A 19,052-nucleotide genomic window follows, 5' to 3' on the forward strand; every position below is an offset into this window, starting at 1 on the left:
CGGGGACCGGCGCTGGGCGGCCGCCGGGCGCCGCCGCGTCCCCAGCGCCCCGGCCGGCCCCGCGGGGCGGCCTGCGGGGGCGGCGCAGTTGCGAAACTGAGTAAGTATTAACTTTACTAGGCGGCCGAGATCTCTGGGCAGCGTCCGGGACCCCTCCCTCCTCCTCCTGGAGCCTCCGGGCTCCCCCTTCCCCGCCCCTCTCTCTGCACCTCGGATTTCTTCGTCCGATCTGCCCCCGCCCCGCCGCCGCCGCCGCCGCCGCGGGCTCCAGCTTCCTCCAGTTCACCTTTTCCTCGCTGTCTCCCCTTTGCGCGTTCTCCTCGCCGCACACACGCGCTTTGACCGAGAGTACGAGCTTGTTTCCAGCCTCTGTTTCCTCCCAGTGTCCTTGGCTGGGGAGTTTAGAGGCCACTTTTGTTGGAAAGGGAAATGTATGTCTGGCTTCTTTAATTTCGCTCCAAATGGAAATCGGATGCTCGCTTGCCGAGCGACTGCTTGGTGAACGCTTATTTTTTTCCTCTGAAAAGATGATTGGTTTACAGGTTTTTAAATGTTGTTTGAACGATTAACCATCCTCGGTGCCTATTTCCCCTTGCCGCCAACCCGTCTGGGGAGGGGAGTCCAGAAGAGGGGGACTTTCAGAGTAATTCCGTTTTGCAAACTAGAAACTTTGAGAGGGTACGTCGCGGAGAGCTTAATAAGATTGAAGCCAAAGGGACGTGAGCTTTGAATGTGGGGTTCTCGTGTATCACAGGATCTTTCACGCCAGGTACCTGGGCTCGTAATCGAGTGTTGCGTTGTTATTTTGGCATCCTAGAGCCGCCTGGTTGCTGAACCACTACTTTCTTAGCATCAAACGGCATCTTGAGCAGTGCAGGCGTTGGCTATAATTGCGGGTCAGTATTGCCCCTGATCTTTAGGCATTAGACGGGAAATAGATGCAGGGCACGTTTCATAGCTGACTTAAACCCGTCAGGTTAACCTTGTCAATACATCAAAGCATTGCGTTAAAAAAATTCCTCCAGCCTGATGACACAGAGGGACGAACATTTATGGATTTTCCAGTGTAATGTGCCTCAGGAATTCTTCGTTAGATCTGTTTTGTCTGCAGGAAGCACCTTTAAATATGGATAGATTTCTGATTTTCTGTCGGTGGGATTAACCACCCATTCTGGTAGAAGGCCCCAGGTAATCTTTTGTTTAGTTAGTTTTGGCTGTGTTGGGTCTTCGTTGCTGCCTGCGGGCTTTCTCTAGTTGCGGTGAGTGGGGGGCTACTCTTCGTTGCTGTGCGTGTGCTTCTCATTGCGGTGGCTCCTCTTGTTGAGCTCTAGGCGCGCAGGCTTCAGTAGTCGTGGCACGTGGGCTCAGTAGTTGTGGCTCGCGGGCTCAAGAGCGCAGGCTCAGTAGTTGTGGCTCTGGGGCTTAGTTTCTCTGAGGTATGTGGGATCTTCCCCGACCAAGGCTCGAACCCGAGTCCCCTGCATTGGCAGGCGTATTCATAACCACTGCGCCACCAGAGAAGTCCCAGTCTTTTATTTTTTAATTTTCTTTTTTCTTAAGTCTTTCATCTCTGGGTTGCCAGGAGTTGGCAATCATGTTGTGAAGGAACAGAAAAATGGGAAGCTTTCTTAATGGATTTTCAGCATCCCGTCCTTTGCCTGGGTGAGGCAGTAGTGAATGCCAGCTAGCCCTGTGCAGGGAGAGGTACTGCATGGACACAGGAATCAGGAGGCAGGACAGAGCAGTATTGTTTTGGAGGATGGTTTGTGTGAGATTTTATCTTTTAGCTGGCATATCAATTGTACTTTTAATTCTATTTATCCCCATGGGGAACTATCCCAAACCATAAATATTATATGTGACCATACCCCACTTAAAGAAGACTGAACATAATTTGATGATTGGACTTTTGAAGGATCAGACCCAACAAAAATATAATTTGTAATGTAGACGGTAAAACCTTTCAAAAATCCTCCCCTTCCTCATTTTCTCTCCTTTTAAGAGTCTTAAGACGGTACTCTCGATACACAGTTGGCAGTAATGCATTGAATTCTTTCTAGGTTCATTGGTAAGACCTAATTTGGGGGCTTCAGTAGCTGAGGGGGACATCAGAGAGCTCAGAGAGGGAGGAAATCATGGGACTGTGCAGGGAGGAAAGGCATTTCAGTTTGCTGAAGTGGCAGCATGCTGCAGAGAAAAACAGTTTAAAAGAAGTGAGAATGTTTAGATTGTTTTTAGTGTGCATGTTTCCTGAATTTGTCATTCGGTTGAGATATTTAGGAATTGCAGAATTTAAATTCTGTGAGGTTGTGGTATCATTTCTTTTTGCCTAGTATTTTAGTTTTATTAAGGTTTCGATTTTTTAATGTGAATCTCAATGCTTGGCTTTTGTAGCCTCTGTACTGTGTGGCTTGCATTAATTTTTGACTTGAATGACTTGGTCATTTTGAGAAATGATGAGTGTTTCAGAGTTTCTTACTCATTAATTGATCTGTCTTATGTTGATGTAGGTAATGAGAGTAAAAATGTTGTTCAATGTTGAATATTGTTACTCTTTCCATTATGGCTGATTCCTGGCATAATGGGTTTGCTCATTTATTGTAAATCATTAGGGTCCTAGATATCTTGCTAGTGTTCAAAACATAGCAAAACTCTTTGCGAGTAGCAGTGGAGTGGAGATGGGAGTGGGATAGGAAAATATTGTGCATCGTAACTCTGAGGATTGGATTTTTAAAATAATGTATCACCTGTTTTCTCTCCTGCTAGCTTGCTCCAACCCTAAATGGATTTCAAACTTCAAAGCTTTCTGCAAAATGGGGATATTATTACTAAGAGCGATGCTGTGACAAGTAGAACACCTAACGTGGTGCCTGGCCCATCTTAGCCAGTAAATGGCAGCATCTGTGACTTCTTGAAAACTGAGCTCATGATTACTCAACCTTTCAGACTGTTCCTCCTCAGTTTTTCATCTCATCTATCTAATGAGTGGCTCAGGCCAGAAGGCTGGAGTTATCTTCCACTCTGTGTTCTGTTCTGTCACCCCCCAGCCAACCAGTTTGTCACAAAGTCCTGTCTACTTTTCGGGCATCATCTCTTTCAAACCTGATTTTCTTTCAAGCCTGATTTTCCGTCTCCACTATGCTCCCATCCTGGTTCAAGCCACCACCGTCCTCTTTCCCACTGCAGAGGCCTCCGGCTCACACTCTGCCCTTCCTTCCAGTCCCTCTTCCACCAGCAGCCAGAAAGAGAAAAAAGAAGTCACTTGCTCTTTAAAGTCTTCAGAGTTCTTATTCTTGGAGTAAAATATAAAATCTTCAACATTCCTACAAGGTCCTGTGTCATTTGGTCCCATCCCCCATTTTCATCTCTGGCCAGCCACGTGATTCAGCTCTCTAGCAGACTCACCTCAGGGCTCCTGCTGGTGGTCTATTTCAGGACCACCTCCTTGAGTAATTTCTCATCCTTGGGTGCTGGTTCAGATATCCTCTATAAAAGTCTTCCCTGAGAAGGCCACCCGTGTCGTCATGCGACTTAGAACCCCTTGATTGTCTCCCTCATAGCAGTTATCTTTTCCTTCTTAATATTTACCACAGTTTATAATTATGTGTTATTTGTTTAATGTTTCTCTCTTGCCCCTGAGGGCAGAAATAATGCCTGGTTTATTCACCAGTCTATACCCAGTGCCTGGTGTGTATATAGTAAATGCTCAATAAATAGTTATTGTTGTAATGAATAAGATAGTAATACAACTTGTGATTTGTATATTGATTGCCTTCTTTATCACTGTTAAGTCTGCTTCTAACACAAAAGCCAGGCTGGCTGTCTCCTACATTCCTTCTTTTTTGTTTTTATGTATAACATGAAATATCCTTTGCAGATATCAGGTAAAATGAATACATTGGAGCTCTGTGGAAAATTCATAAATAAATTGAGACACCTTTTAATTGGTGTTACCCTTGTGATTTTCTGTTGTAGATAATCCTTTTTCTAAGCACATCATTAAAGGAATTATGGTTTTTTCATCAGCACAGGATTACTGAAAGTAAAAAAAAACTTACCATGTCACATTATTTTGCACATGTCATATGATAACATGTTAGTTAGCAGCTGTGGATTGCACCAGTGCTCGAATTCAAAGGAAGAAAGGGCAAACTGGAGTAGAAAAAGGAGAGTTATAGTTCTAAGGATGTTTAGTACTGTCCAGCTATTGCTGTGACTTGAATAAATAACTAGTGTCACTTGGCCATTTAGTTAAGGTAGAGAGGTAGTTGCTTAAAAATGGGAGCCACCTAGAGGTCTGGAAGTTCTTTTTTCCCTCTCACTAAAGCAATTCCTTGCTTTAGCCAAAAAAGTCTCATGACTTTCCAAGGCCAAGGAAGGCTTAAAGCTTGGAGTGTTTTTGTCATGTGGTTGCTCTTTACAAAATATTAGCTTGATGTACTATAACTCTTAAGTACTTGTGTCTTGATTAATGTTTCTGGCCTCTACTTCTTACATAATCACCCACATTTTCTTTTGACTTTAGTTTTTTAGGGCTTTAGTTTCCTCTTAGAACTTTCCCTCACACCCTAGAGTGAAGTAATTCCAGTTATTTTCTAGTTTGGTATCTGGTGGGTCACTAAGTGTACAGGGAACTTGGGAGTTGATTGTAGGATTTATTTCTTTGCACTCAACCTCTAGGTTTCCCCAAAATGTTACACGTCTTTGTGGTTTGGACCCTGAGATTTTGCCAGCCAGAAGCCAGATGCCCTTGGGTTGGGAGAGCAGAGCAGGGAGGATTAAAGCATTTTTAACCCCCTATTATGTGCCAAGTTCTGGGCTAGGTGCTCTCACAAAAGAAGAGCGAGTAGTTCACCTGGTCAACATCATGAAGAGGAATCTTAAGCTTTTCATACATTTGCTTCACTCAAGGAAGTTGTCCCTGTTGTTTCCTCATTTCCCCACCTTTTATTTTCTAGTCGGGAAGGCATGACAAGTAGAGATGTCCTGTCTAGCCAGACCCTTTACCTCAGCTTGGTACTTATTTAGATCTGATTTTCCTTGTATAAAAATACTGGGAGTGGGGCTGGAGAGGGGCACACCATGTGATTTGCCTTTGTGGGAGGTCTTTGTGCCCCCAGGACATTTGCATCAGGAGTACCCACCATATGCCCGAGAAGAAAGTTCTGGCTGGGAGCCCTTGTTATTCTTTCCCTCAGGCACACATGCTTACAGGCTACTTTGGGTGACCTTGAACAAGTTTCCTGGAGCTTTTTAGCACCAATAATATTTATTGCCTATTTATTTCACAGCCTTGCTGTAGGATTTAGAAGACTTATTTTGGGCAATTTTTTTTGTCACATTCAGATGTATCACAAATCTCATTACAGTTAACTCCAGGGCTGTCCTGGTTTTAGGCATTGAGAAAGATATTTTCTTATTCAGCAGTGTATTTTTTTAATTTCTTTTATTTTTGCGGTACGCGGGCCTCTCACTGTTGTGGCCTCTCCCGTTGCGGAGCACAGGCTCCGGACGCGCAGGTTCAGCGGCCATGGCTCACGGGCCCAGCCACTCCGCGGCTTGTGGGATCTTCCCGGACCAGGGCACAAACCCGTGTCCCCTGTATCGGCAGGTGGACTCTCAACCACTGCGCCACCAGGGAAGCCCAGCAGTGTGTGTTTTATTCTTTGTTTTGATAAGAAATCCGATATAAATACAGGTTGTAACAAAAGGAGAATTGTGATAATTTTCCACCAGGTTTTATTCATGTGGGTGATATATTTTGTCACTCTTGTTAACTCTCATAGACTTCGGAGTGCTAAGTCATGTTTATCTTTAATTATAGTAATTTTATTATTGGAAGATCACTTTAAGTTATTCCAGATATAAGTATATACATTGAAAAAATTAGGGTTCTCCTAATGGATAGATGCTGGACAGAAAAGTAAGTTCTTACTTTTTTTTTTTGATTCAGATATTTACTGAGCAGCTAAGGAGATACAACGGTGATTAAAACATGGTCAAATGGACTTCCCTGGTGGTCCACTGGTTAAGACTCTGCACTTCCAATGCAGGGGGCACGGGTTGATCCCTTATCGGAGAACTAAGATCCCACATGCCCCGCAGCACGGCCAAAAAAAAATGGTCAAAGACGTGAGGCAAGTGCACAAGTAATAGAAAGCAAGTATAAGGCTCACAGAATCAAAGTGGGATTTTAATTCCCCAACCAGGGATTGAACCCAGGCAGGCCCTCAGCAGTGAGAGCAGAGCGCAAGTCCTAACTGCTGGACTGCCAGGGAATTCCCCAGTAAGCTCTTACTTTTATTTTTGCTTAAAATATTTGAATAGGTCTATAATCTCTGAACCTAGCTCATGCCCTCCATTGTAATTTGTCTAGTCTTGATTACCTGTCTCTTCTCCTGTTATAGTCTACTGAGTATGGACATACGGTGCATATTTGAAAGAGTGCACTTCAGTTAAAAGCCTGGCTAGACCTGGGTAGCCTTAGGGGAGCTATGATACTGGCCCAGCCTCATGTTTCCTGATCTTTAAATGGGGCTACTAATTTGTCACTCAGGGCTAGTTTGGAATAAAAGAGGTGTCTGTGTGTGTCTCTGTATGGAAATGAATGTATATGAAGTGTCTCAGTGAGGAGTTAGCACCTTTCCCTCACACAGCTCCAGTGAGCTCTGTCTGAACTGGGAGTCTGAGCAGGCCTCAGGGCTCTTTGTCTGTCCAGACCGATGGTCTGGGAGCACCTGAGTTAGAGAAAGCACTGTCAGTGTAGATCATCCAAGGGTGGGAGTAGAACGTTTGCTAGTTGACATGGAAGACCCTCCCCACTCACCACAGTCTGGAGGTGTCTATCTCCAAGGCCTTTCTCCATTGGTAATGCCTCCTCTCATTGAATTTCAATCTCACTTCCCCTTGGCTCCTGACCCTCAGCGTGGAAAGAAAATGCTGAGGTCTCTCTTGACATTGCTGCTCCTTCTAGCTGTCTCCTCTCTCAGCCACCTTCTTACAGGAGCCATCTATGCTTAATACTTCAGCCACATCGCCGGCCAACTCGCTCTCCAAAGGTACCATTTGTTAGAAACATGTCTTGCCACAGGTACCAATATCTTAATTGCCAGAATCAATGGAAGCTTTTCACTCCAGTATAACCAAAGCTTTTTGTAGCGTGTTCATGCTGTTGAGTGATCTCCCTCTGTCTTTTTTTTTTTGGCTGCGTAAGGTCTTTGTTGCTGAGCGCAGACTTTCTCTAGTTGCACCGAGTCGGGGCTACTGTCGTTGCGGTGCACGGGCTTCTCATTGCAGTGGCTTTTCTTGTTGTAGAGCACAGGCTCTAGGCGCATGGGCTTCAGTAGTTGCAGCACGTGGACTCAGTAGTTGTAGCACGTGGGCCCTAGAGCCTGCAGGCTTCAGTAGTTGCAGCGTGAGGGCTCAGTAGTTGCAGCGTGCAGGCTCTAAGGCATAAGGGCTCTATTAGTTGTGGCTCGCAGGCTGTAGGACTCAAGCTCAGTAGTTGTGGTGCATGGGCTTAGTTGCTCTGCAGCATGTGGGATCTTTCCGGACCAGGGATCGAACCCATGTCTTCTGCATTAGCAGGCAGATTCTTAACCTTGCGCCACCAGGGACGTGCCTCCCTCTGTTTTGAAATTTCTCCTTGGCTTCCTTGTCACCACTCTTTCTTTGTTCATTCATTCATTCATTCGAAATGAACTGCATGCCCTTCCATGCATGGGGCTGTAACAGCACAAAACACATAGAACTCCTGTACTCATGGAAAGCATACTCTATTAGGGGGAGTTAGATAATAAATGAATGAGTAATTTTACATTCTTTATATAATGATAAATGTTTTGGAGGAAAAATATATAGCAAGGTGGAGGAATTGAGAATGCTGGGGGTGGGAGTGGAGGTGTGATTTGGTATTGGATGGGCAGGAAGTCCTCACTGAGGAGAGCACATTTGAGTAGAGATGATAATGAAGCAAAGGAGCCAACTCTGTAGCTGTCTGAAGGAAGACACTCGAGGTCCAGGGGACAGTGAGTGCAGAGGCCCTGGAGCAGGTGCATACGGGTGTGTGCACGTCAGAGCAGCCAGACCAGTTGCAGGAGATGAAGTAAAAGAGGTAATGGGGACCCCTACACTAGGGCCTTATTGGCTGTTACAAGGATCTTGGTTTTTACTCTTGAGTGAGAAGACTGTTAAGGGTCTTGAACAGAGGAATGAATGAATTGGAGAATAACGTGGAGAAGTCAGCAAGAGTATGACTTCTGGGGCTGGCTGTCTGGGTTAAGATCTCAGCTCTACACTTACTGGCTCTGTGACTCTGCAGTAGTCCAGTAACTTCTCTGGGCCTCATCGGTAAAATGGGAGTAGGAATGATACCTATCTCCCAGTGTTGTGAGGTTTCAATGAGTTAATATTTGTACAGAACGGAGCATGGCGGATCCTAAGTATTATAAAAGTGCTTATTAAATAAAATTAGTAAAATTGAAAAGGTTCACATTGCTGTCATGCGGAAAGGGCTTGTCAAGGGAAATTAAGAAGTAGGAAGCCAAAACATGGAAGCAGCCTAAGTGCTCATCAGTGGATGAATGGATAAAGAATAGTGTGTGTGTGTGTGTGTGTGTGTATATGTACTTTATATATATATATATATACACATATATATATATGTATATATATATATGTGTGTGTGTGTATATATATATATATACACACACACACACACACACACACACACACACACACACACACACACAGTGGAATATTACTCTGCCAGGAAAAAGAAGGAATCCCGTCATTTGCCACAAACATGGATGGACCTGAGGACATTATGCTAAGTGAGATAAGTTAGAGTAAGACAAATACTGTATAATCTCACTTATATGTGCAGTCTTTAAAAATTTCACAAATGAGGGGTGGGGATGGAGAGGTGGGGGGGTAAAATGGGAGAAGGGGGTCATAAGGTACAAACTTACATTATAAGTCCTGGGGATGTCATATATGGTATGGTGGCTTAATAAAAAGAGAAGAAAAAAAAAAAGAATTGAAGCAGGAAGACCAGTTAGGATATGATTGCAATAATTCAGGCAAGGGATGGAGTAGATAAAGTGCTAGTGGTGGAGGTGGGAGAATCGTTGCGTAGTGGTGTGTTTGGAAATGGGGATGACCTATTGGCTGGAGGGTGAGATCTGCTTTTCCTTCCATCTCCGCTCTTTCAGACTAAGCCTTCTTTGCTGCCTCCTCTCCCTTTGGGTTTGGCTCTCAAACACGGGTACCATTTGGAAATAGATTGGTTGTCATAGAGTCTAGGTTGTGGGTATGTCTGGTGGTCAGTGGGCAAGGGCTGAGACGGGGGTGCTCAGCATCCTTCGTGGTGAAGCCTTGTCCCTTGTACTTTGCCAGCAGCATGCTGGTTGAGAAATGCTGCTTGAGACCTTCCCTCCCTGCCCCCCAGGTCCAGGATTTCTTAACCTATTGTTCTGTGTGGGCAGCAGAGGGCCTATAAGCTACCTGGAATATTTTCCAAGATGTTTTTTGTTTATATGCTCTGTACTCTGACTTCCAGACCCCTCCCCACTGAACCACACAGCAATCCCTTTGGATCAGCACGCCTCCTGACTTCTTCCTTGATTTCCTATCTGGGTTTTTGGCATCATCCTCCACTTTATTCCTAATCTTGACTTTCCCGTGCCACCTCACCTTGACTAATTCATCTGGTTGTGATTGTACCTTCTGGATAGCTCAGGAAATCTTTTCCATTTCTCCATCATTCACTACCCTAATTTAGCATCTCTCATTTAGACTGTTGCCGCTTCACTGGTCTTCCCACCTGAGACCCATCTTCTACATGTCGCCAGATGAGCTTTCGGACACACAGACCTCACTGACTTGCGAAGAACTCAACTCCATCTCTGCCTACAAGGTTGAGTTCTGACTCTGTTGCCGCCCACAGGAAATTTGGCTCTGGTCCCCTGCCCTGTGGCTGCCCTCCCTCCCTGCTTGGCTGCCCTCCAGCTCTCCCTCCCTACCCATCCTCATGTACCAGGCTCTAGCGGAACTAAATTAATACACTGATGCTGAAACATCTAAACATGCTATTTGATCACATGAAAAAAATGGTTCAACCTCTCCCTTATGTACCAAAATACCCTATAGCTCTAAAACCCAGCCTGGCTAACCTCTGTTCCTGAATGAGGTGCTCACTCCCATAGGAGTCCATCTTGCTTTCCTTCTCCACCATATGCATGTATATTTCTCTTCCTTTGCATTGTAATTTCAAATGCTCTCTACTTCAGACAGCTGAGCTTCCGAGAGGCTCTTCTTAAGCTCATTTGTTCACAGGTTCAAAGTAACTAAGAAGACTCCAAGCTTGCAGTTCCCTGATCCAGTTCAAGGAGTCTAAGTTTGTTCTTTGAAGCTTTGCAACCAGTCATGCCTTTGCTGCTGGATGTTTTGCGTGGCATCTCTTTCTAAAGTGGAGCAGCTTTGTCTACATTAAAAATCTCTTGAGACAGGTAGCTCCTTCATGGTCTCTTTGGAGCCCTGGGGACCTCTTTAGTAGTCCTTGGTGTCCAAGTTCACTTGTCACCTCTTGACTTGTAGGAGCCTTCAGTGGGCTCAGTCCTGGCCGTGCTCAGCCTTTCTGTTCTGGAACAGTTTCCTGGCCTCCTGAACTAACTTTGGACCAAGTTTCCACCTTTGGTTCTGATCATCCTGTTGTATTCAGGATGGAAAATCTTCGGAAGATCTCTCTTCTGTTTGGCTAATTGTTATTGCTAGGTTATAATAGGTATAGGTTAGCTTTTTTCACCCTCGCCTCATTCATCCTTTGCTCTTCAGGCTTCTTCCCAGTATTCCTTCCATATGCAAAAGGAAAAAAGAAAAATATTTTTCACCATTCTCAACTATTTTTATTAGCTCTCCTTTTGTGTCTGTCGTAATTGTGTCTCTTTTTTTATTAGCACTTTAAACATGTACTGTACTTTTGCATTATCAGATATGATGGGGTTAATAATGTTTGTAAAATTATTTAAAACGTGTTTTAAGTACAGCAAACACCTTCATTCATAGACTAACGAACATGAAGGCACCCACCCAGGCCAAGTTTTCAGAGTTTGGCTCTGGGGCTGGTATTTGTTCCCATCTGTATACTTGTGATTTGAAAGCTTAGGAGTGGAAGAGTTGGGATTTGTTTCACGTCACCTTTCCTGCTAGACTGTGTGTCTCCTGAAAGCAAGATCCCTGTTCAATGATCCACCAACTGTAAGCTCTTTGATGAGAGGAACTTGTCTGATTCTCATTAGATCCTTGGGACTTGGCACTGTTAGTCGTTGGATGAATTCAGTACAGTGGCTAGTATTTATACCCTCAAGGGGAACCGTGCTAAACTGCCTCTGAGCATTTTTAGCTGTGCAGACTAAATGAAGAGCTGGAATATAGCTGATTGAAAGATTCATTTTACATGGGTGATTGAGGTGGTACTGAGATCTAGGTTGGTAAGAATGAAGGTTTTGCTTGGCTTTTAAAAACACTTCGACAAATAATAAGTACCTACTGTGTTCACAAGTAAGGGTCTGTAGAGGGTACGAGGAAGGGTGATGTGGGTCTGTGGTTTGGGGAATCTTATTATGAGCAATGAGGGTATGATAAGTACATAAGTGATTACATATGGCGGAGTATGTTGTGAGACAAATATTATCAATATATAAAGCAGAGTAGGAGGAGAGTATGGCTAAATGACTTAAAGGGTAAAGGTATTCACTACCGCAGTATTTGTAATAATAAACATTGGAAACATCTAAATGGTTGATAGCAGGGCACTGGTACAGGCACCAGGTAGTCTGTTATACAGCCATTAAAAGTATTTATGAAGCATTTATAGTAATTTGGGTAAATGCATATGCTTTTTGTTATGTGAAATGACAGAATATAAACATATATACAGTGTGATCATAATTTAAAAAATAGTTTTTAAACAAGAGTACCAAAAGGAAAAAAAAGCACCAGGAAGAAAACACTCCAAAATATAAACATTTCGTCTGACTTCAAGTATATTATATGTGCGTGTGTATATACGTGTACAATTGTGTGTACATATATACACATTTACACATCATAAATTATACTTCATTGAATTTTCATACACTGAGCATACCCATGCAACAAGTGCCCAGATTGAGAAATAGGATATTATCCTCATTTCCACAAGCCCCGTTGTGCTCCTGACTTCTAATGGCATTCCGTAGTTCTGACTGCTTTCTGTTCCTTATATAAATGGATCGTACAACATGTATTCTTTAGTGTTGGATTTTTCACGCCCAGTATTGTGTGATTCATCCATATTGTGTATAGTTGTAGGTTGTTCATTCATATTATTTATTATGGATGACTTTTAATCTTACTCTTTCACCTTTTTATGTTTTCCAGAGTTTCCTATAATGAGTATGTATTTTATAATCAGAAAAAGATAGTACTTGTTTTTTTAAAGAGGCAAAGGCAAGTTTACTTATAAAGCGCTTGGGTAGATTAGGTTAGACCATGGGACGTGTGGAGGAGAATTGAGAACGTTGGTTGAGGTTGTCCTGAAACAGATGTGGTGCAGTGCAATGTGAAGTGAGCGTCAAGAGGCCCAGATTCTATCTGTTTTGTCATTTAGTGGTCACGGGACTGTGGACACATCCTTTAATCCCTTTAACCCTCAGTTTGCTCATCCATTAGTCAGCTGGGTGTGATGGTATCTCCCTTACTGGTCGTGAGGATTAACTGGAGATCATATGATAAGTCTCTGAGGTGGTCTAACGATGACGAAGCCCTTCCTTTAAAATCTGGAGTTAGAGAGGATGGATGCCCAGGGAGGGAACTCCTGTCCAGTTGCCATTAATTTTCTCTAGGCAGTGAGGGGTGAGGATTATTTGCAAATGAAAGTACGTAGCTTTGAGGTGGGAGTTTGAGCATAGCGGAGAAGCTTTGGGACAGGTAGCCCCTGAGTCCTCGGTGAGCTGGGGGTTCCAGGAAAAACGGAGGGAGAGCTCAGCAGTGCTGAGGGCCCAGCCACGGTGGGAGCATAAACGTGCATGTAGTGTGTGAGTTTTTCCTCCAGAAGATGTGTTTATCATGTTTTATCTGGGCTAATATTAAACTGATTCTTCCTGATCATACAAGTAGAGGAGGTAGAAAAGAGAAGGAGGAGGAAAGCCCACCTGACACATAAGAAATGCCCTTACTGATCCACAGAGAGAGTGCCATAGAGTCCATGGTGATTTAGGACTTAGAAGATCTTTCTCTAAGGGCATTTACACTAAAAGGGAGGGCTAAGATTTTAGTTTAGCCCGCAAAACAGGCAGGGAACTTTTATTAATACAGGTGTACCTCAGGAATATTGCAGGTTCGGTTCCAGACTACTGCAGTAAAGAAAGTCATACCAGTTTTTTGGTTTCCCAGTGCATTTCAAGTTATGTTTACACTAGACTGTAGTCTATTAAGTGTGCAATAGCATATGTTTAAAATGACAATGTACATACCTTAATTAAAAAATACTTTATTGCTAAAAAAATGCTAACCATCATCTGAGCCTTCAGCAAGTCGTAATCTTTTTGCTGATAGAGGGTCTTGCCTCCATGTTGATGGCTGCTGACTGATCAGGGTGGTGATTGCAAAGGCTGGGGTGGCCGTGGCAGTTCTTAAATTAAGACAACAATGAAGTCTGCTTCATTGATTGACTCTTTTCACAAGTGGTTTCTCTGCAACGTGCAATGCTGTGTGTTAGCATTTTCCCCACTGTAGAACTTCTTTCAGAATTGGAGTCAATCCTCTCACCTTGCTGCTGCTTTATCAGCTGAGTTGATATACCAATAGAAATCCTGTGTTGTCATTTCAACAATCTTCACAGCATCTTCACCAGGAGTAGATTTCATTTCAAGAAACCACTTTCTTTGCTTGTCCTTAAGAAGCAGCTCCCTACCCATTCAAGTTTGGTCATGAGATTGCAGCAATTCAGTTACATCTTCAGGCTCCACTTCTAATTTTAGTTCTCTTGCTCTTTCCCCCACATCTGCAGTTATTTCCTTCACTGAAGTTTTGAATCCCTCAAAGTCATTTATGAGGCTTGGAATCAGCTTCTTTCAGACTCCTGTGAATGGATATTTTGACCTCTTCCCATGAATCACTAATGTTCTTAGTGGCATCCAGAATGGTAATTCCTTTCCAGAAAGTTTTCAATTTATTTTTCCTAGATTCATCAGAGGAATCACTATCTATGTGAGCTGTAGCCATATGAAATGTATTTCTTAAATCATAAAACTTAAACACCAAAATTACTCCACAATCCATGGGCTGCAGAACGGACGTTGTGTTAGCAGGCGTGAAAACAACATTAATCTCATTGTCTGTCTCCATCAGAGCTCTTAGATGACCAGGTGCACTGTCAATGAACAGTCATATTTTTAAAGTAATCGCTTTTTTTTTTTTTTCTCTGAGCAGTAGGTCTCAAGAGTAGGCTGAAAATACTCAGTAAACCATGTTGTAAACTGGTTGTGCTGTCATCCAGGCTTTGTTGTTCCCTTTATAGAGCACAGGTAGAGTGGATTTAGTATAATTCTGAAGGGTCCTAGGACTTTCAGAATAGTAAAGGAGCATTGGCTTCAACTTAAAGGCACCAGCTGCGTTAGCCCCTAACAAGAGGGTCAGCCTGTCCTTTGAAACTTTGAAGCCAGGCATTGACTTCTCCTCCCTAGCTATGTGAAAGTCCTCGATGGCACCTTTTTCTAACAGAAGGCTGATTTCATCCACATTGAAAATCTGTTGTTTCGTGTAGCCACCTTCATGAATCATCTGAGCTAGATCTTCTGGATAACTTGCTGCAGCTTCTACGTCAGCACTTGCTGCTTCACCTTGCATTTTTATGTTATGAGGTTCTTTCCTTCAACCTCATGAACCAACCTCTCAGAGCTTCCAACTTTTCTTCTGCAGCTTCCTCACCTCTCTCAGCCTTCTTTAAATTGAAGAGAGTTAGGGCCTTGCTCTGGATCAGGCTTTGGCTTAAGGGAATGTTGTGGCTGTTTGATCTACTAACCAGATCCCTACAACTTTCTCCATATCAGCAATAAGACTGTTTCACTTTCTTATCATTTCTCTGTTCACTGGAGTAGCACTTTGAATTTCCTTCAAGAACTTTTCCTTTGCATTCACAACTTGGCTGTTTGGCCTAAGAGGCTTAATTTTTGGCCTGTCTCTGCTTTCAACATGCCTTCCTCACTGAGCTTAATCATTTCTAGCTTTGGATTTAAAGTGAGAGACATGGGATTCTTCCTTTCACATGAACACTTAGAGGCTATTGTATAGTTATCAACTGGCTTAATTTTTTTTTAACATCTTTATTGCAGTATAATTGCTTTACAGTGGTGTGTTAGTTTCTGTTTTATAACAGTGGATCAGCTATACATATACATATATCCCCATATCCCCTCCCTCTTGCACCTCCCTCCCACCCTCCCTATCCCACCCGTCTAGGTAGTCACAAAGCACCGAGCTGATCTCCCTGTGCTATGCAGCTGCTTCTCACTAGCTATCTATTTTGCATTTGGTAGCGTATATATGTCCATGTCACTCTCTCACTTTGTTCCAGCTTACCCTTCCCCCTCCCCGTGTCCTCAAGTCCATTCTCTAGTAGGTCTGCATCTTTATTCCTGTCTTGCCCCTAGGTTCTTCATGACTTTTCTTTTTTTTTTTTTTAGATTTCTTATATATGTGTTAGCATGCGGTGTTTGTTTTTCTGACTTACTTCACTCGTATGACAGACTCTAGGTCCATCCACCTCATTACAAATAACTCAATTTCGTTTCTTTTTATGGCTGAGTAATATTCCATTGTATATGTGTGCCACATCTTCCATATCCATTCATCTATCAATGGACACTTAGGTTGCTCCCATGTCCTGGCTATTGTAAATAGAGCTGCAGTGAACATTGTGGTACATGACTCTTTTTGAATTATGGTTTTCTCAGGGTATATGCCCAGTAGTGGGATTGCTGGGTCGTATGGCCTTTCTATTTTTAGTTTTTTAAGGAACCTCCATGCTGTCCTCCATAGTGGCTGTATCAATTTACATCCCCACCAACAGTGCAAGTGGGTTCCCTTTTCTCCACACCCTCTCCAGCATTAATTGTTTGTAGATTTTTTGTTGATGGCCATTCTGACTGGTGTGAGGTGATACCTCATTGTAGTTTTGATTTACATTTCTCTAATGATTAGTGATTTTTATTTACATCTTTATTAGGGTATAATTGCTTTACAATGGTGTGTTAGTGTCTGCTTTATAACAAAGTGAATCAGTTATACATATACATATGTTCCCATATCTCTTCCCTCTTGCATCTCCCTCCCTCCCACCCTCCCTATCCCACCCCTCTAGGTGGTCACAAAGCCCCGAGTTGATCTCCCTGTGCTATGCGGCTGCTTCCCACTAGCTATCTACCTTACGTTTGGTAGTGTATATATGTCCATGCCTCTCTCTCACTTTGTCACAGCTTACCCTTCCCCCTCCCCATATCCTCAAGTCCATTCTCTAGTAGGTCTGTGTCTTTATTCCTGTCTTACCCCTAGGTTCTTCATGACATTTTTTTCTTCTTAAATTCCATATATATGAGTTAGCATATGGTATTTGTCTTTCTGTTTCTGACTTACTTCACTCTGTATGACAGACTCTAGGTCTATCCACCTCATTACAAATAGCTCAATTTTGTTTCTTTTTATGGCTGAGCAATATTCCATTGTATATATGTGCCACATCTTCTTTATCCATTCATCCGATGATGGACACTTAGGTTGTTTCCATCTCCGGGCTATTGTAAATAGAGCTGCAATGAACATTTTGGTACATGACTCTTTTTGAATTATGGTTTTCTCAAGGTATATGCCCAGTAGTGGGATTGCTGGGTTGTATGGTCTTTCTATTTGTAGTTTTTTAAGGAACCTCCATACTGTTCTCCATAGTGGCTGTATCAATTTACATTCCCACCAGCAGTGCTAGAGGGTTCCCTTTTCTCCACACCCTCTCCAGCATTTATTGTTTCTAGATTTTTTAATGATGGCCATTCTGACTGGTGTGAGATGATATCTCATTGTAGTTTTGATTTGCATTTCTCTAATGATTAATGATGTTGAGCATTCTTTCATATGTTGGCAGTCTGTATATCTTCTTTGGAGAAATGTCTATTTAGGTCTTCTGCCCATTTTTGGATTGGGTTGTTTGTTTTTTTGTTATTGAGCTGCATGAGCTGCTTGTAAATTTTGGAGATTAATCCTTTGTCAGTTGCTTCATTTGCAAATATTTTCTCCCATTCTGAGGGTTGTCTTTTGGTCTTGTTTATGGTTTCCTTTGCTGTGCAAAAGCTTTTAAGTTTCCATTTGTTTATTTTTGTTTTAATTTCCATTTCTCTAGGAGGTGGGTCAAAAAGGATCTTGCTGTGATTTATGTCATAGAGTGTTCTGCCTATGTTTTCCTCTAAGAGTTTTATAGTGTCTGGCATTACAATTAGGTCTTTAATCTATTTTGAGTTTATTTTTGTGTATGGTGTTAGGGTGTGTTCTAATTTCATTCTTTTACATGTAGCTGTCCAGTTTTCCCAGCACCACTTATTGAAGAGGCTGTCTTTTCTCCCTTGTGTATTCTTTCCTCCTTTATCAAAGATAAGGTGACCATATGTGCATGGGTTTATCTCTGGGCTTTCCATCCTGTTCTATTGATCTATATTTCTGTTTTTGTGCCAGTACCATACTTCTTGATTACTGTAGTTTTGTAGTACAGTCTGAAGTCAGGGAGCCTGATTCCCCCAGCTCTGTTTTTCTTCCTCAAGATCGCTTTGGCTATTCGGGGTGTTTTGTGTTTCCATACAGATTGTGAAATTTTTTGTTCTAGTTCTGTGAAAAATGAACTGGCTTAATTTTAATACTGTTGTGGCTCAGGAAGTAGGGAGGCCCAAGGAGAGAGAGAGAAACAGGGGAAAGGCCAGTGGGTGGAGCAGTCAGAACACACACATTTATCTATTAAGTTCTCTATCTTTTATAAGCGGGGTTCATGGTGCCCCAAAACAATTATAATAGTAACATCAGAGATAGCTAATCAGAGATCACTGTGACAAATGTGATAATAGTGAAAAAGTTTGAAATATTGTGAAAATTATGTAAAAGCGACACAGAGACATGAAGCAAGTGCTGTTGGAAAAATGGCTTGAACCCATAATGCTTGTTCAAAATGAACAAGCATTATAAACCCATAAGCTTGTTCAACACAAGATTGCCACGTGCCTCCAAAAAATGCATTATCTGTGTAGCTCAATTAAGTGAAGGGCAGTAAGATGAAGTGTGCCTGTATTATGTTTTCTGGCTCTGAGAGTCCTAAAATCACTAGCAATTTTAGCTATTTTAGATCCCTTCAAGTAGAATGGGGCTTGAAGGGCCAGCCTGGAGCCCCATTCTTGGGTGGTATTGTTTCTATGGGAGTGGTACTCAGGTCCGGTGAAAACTTCTGGGGATGCACTCCTGCTTGTCGACCTCTTCCAAGGAAAGCAGTGGGTGAGCAACTCATCCTGAACCCATTGTAGAAGGTTAGCTATTTGTAGATAAATGAGGTTGGTAGCTTGTGAGACACCTTTACTCATTGTTGATCCCTTCAGATAGTATCTTTTGAATGCCTGTGGGCTGGCTATGCAAAAGTAAAAAACAACCAGTCTTATCTTTTAGATCCTTTTTATCTGGGCTGGGCATTTAAAGAAGTAATTTTTGGAATGTGATAATGGATAAAATGGAGATGTAGGTTCCTGGGGTGGTGTTGGAAGTGAGTGCACTGGAAAAGTGTTCCGAAGTCTGCCTTGAGGAAATTGGGGGAGGTTTAAGAGGAGAATTCACTCTTGAGCTAAGACTTGAGGATGAAACGGCATTTTCTCCCCTGTATACTCCATACAGATAGAATAGTAGGTATGAAGGCACAGTGTGGGAGGGAGGACATGGTCTGTTGGAGAACTGCAAATGGTCTTGGTGTCACTAAGTTTAGATGTGCAGTG

The 19,052-nt window shown here is 42.7% G+C and overlaps 1 protein-coding gene across 1 annotated transcript in view; it reads left to right on the forward strand.

Annotated features, from left to right (window-relative positions):
* Positions 1-34: 34 nt before the first annotated feature.
* The window catches only part of RASSF8 (Ras association domain family member 8), a 126,099-nt gene continuing 107,081 nt past the window's right edge, over positions 35-19,052 (forward strand). Inside the window, exon 1 of the mRNA XM_029204979.1 lies at positions 35-100. The gene's annotated coding sequence lies outside the window, so the exon portion shown is untranslated. The remainder of the gene's footprint in view (positions 101-19,052) is intronic.

This window comes from Monodon monoceros, unplaced genomic scaffold, assembly GCF_005190385.1.
Source record: "Monodon monoceros isolate NGI ecotype Baffin Bay Population unplaced genomic scaffold, NGI_Narwhal_1 Super_Scaffold_6, whole genome shotgun sequence".
Classification (NCBI taxonomy): domain Eukaryota; kingdom Metazoa; phylum Chordata; class Mammalia; order Artiodactyla; family Monodontidae; genus Monodon; species Monodon monoceros.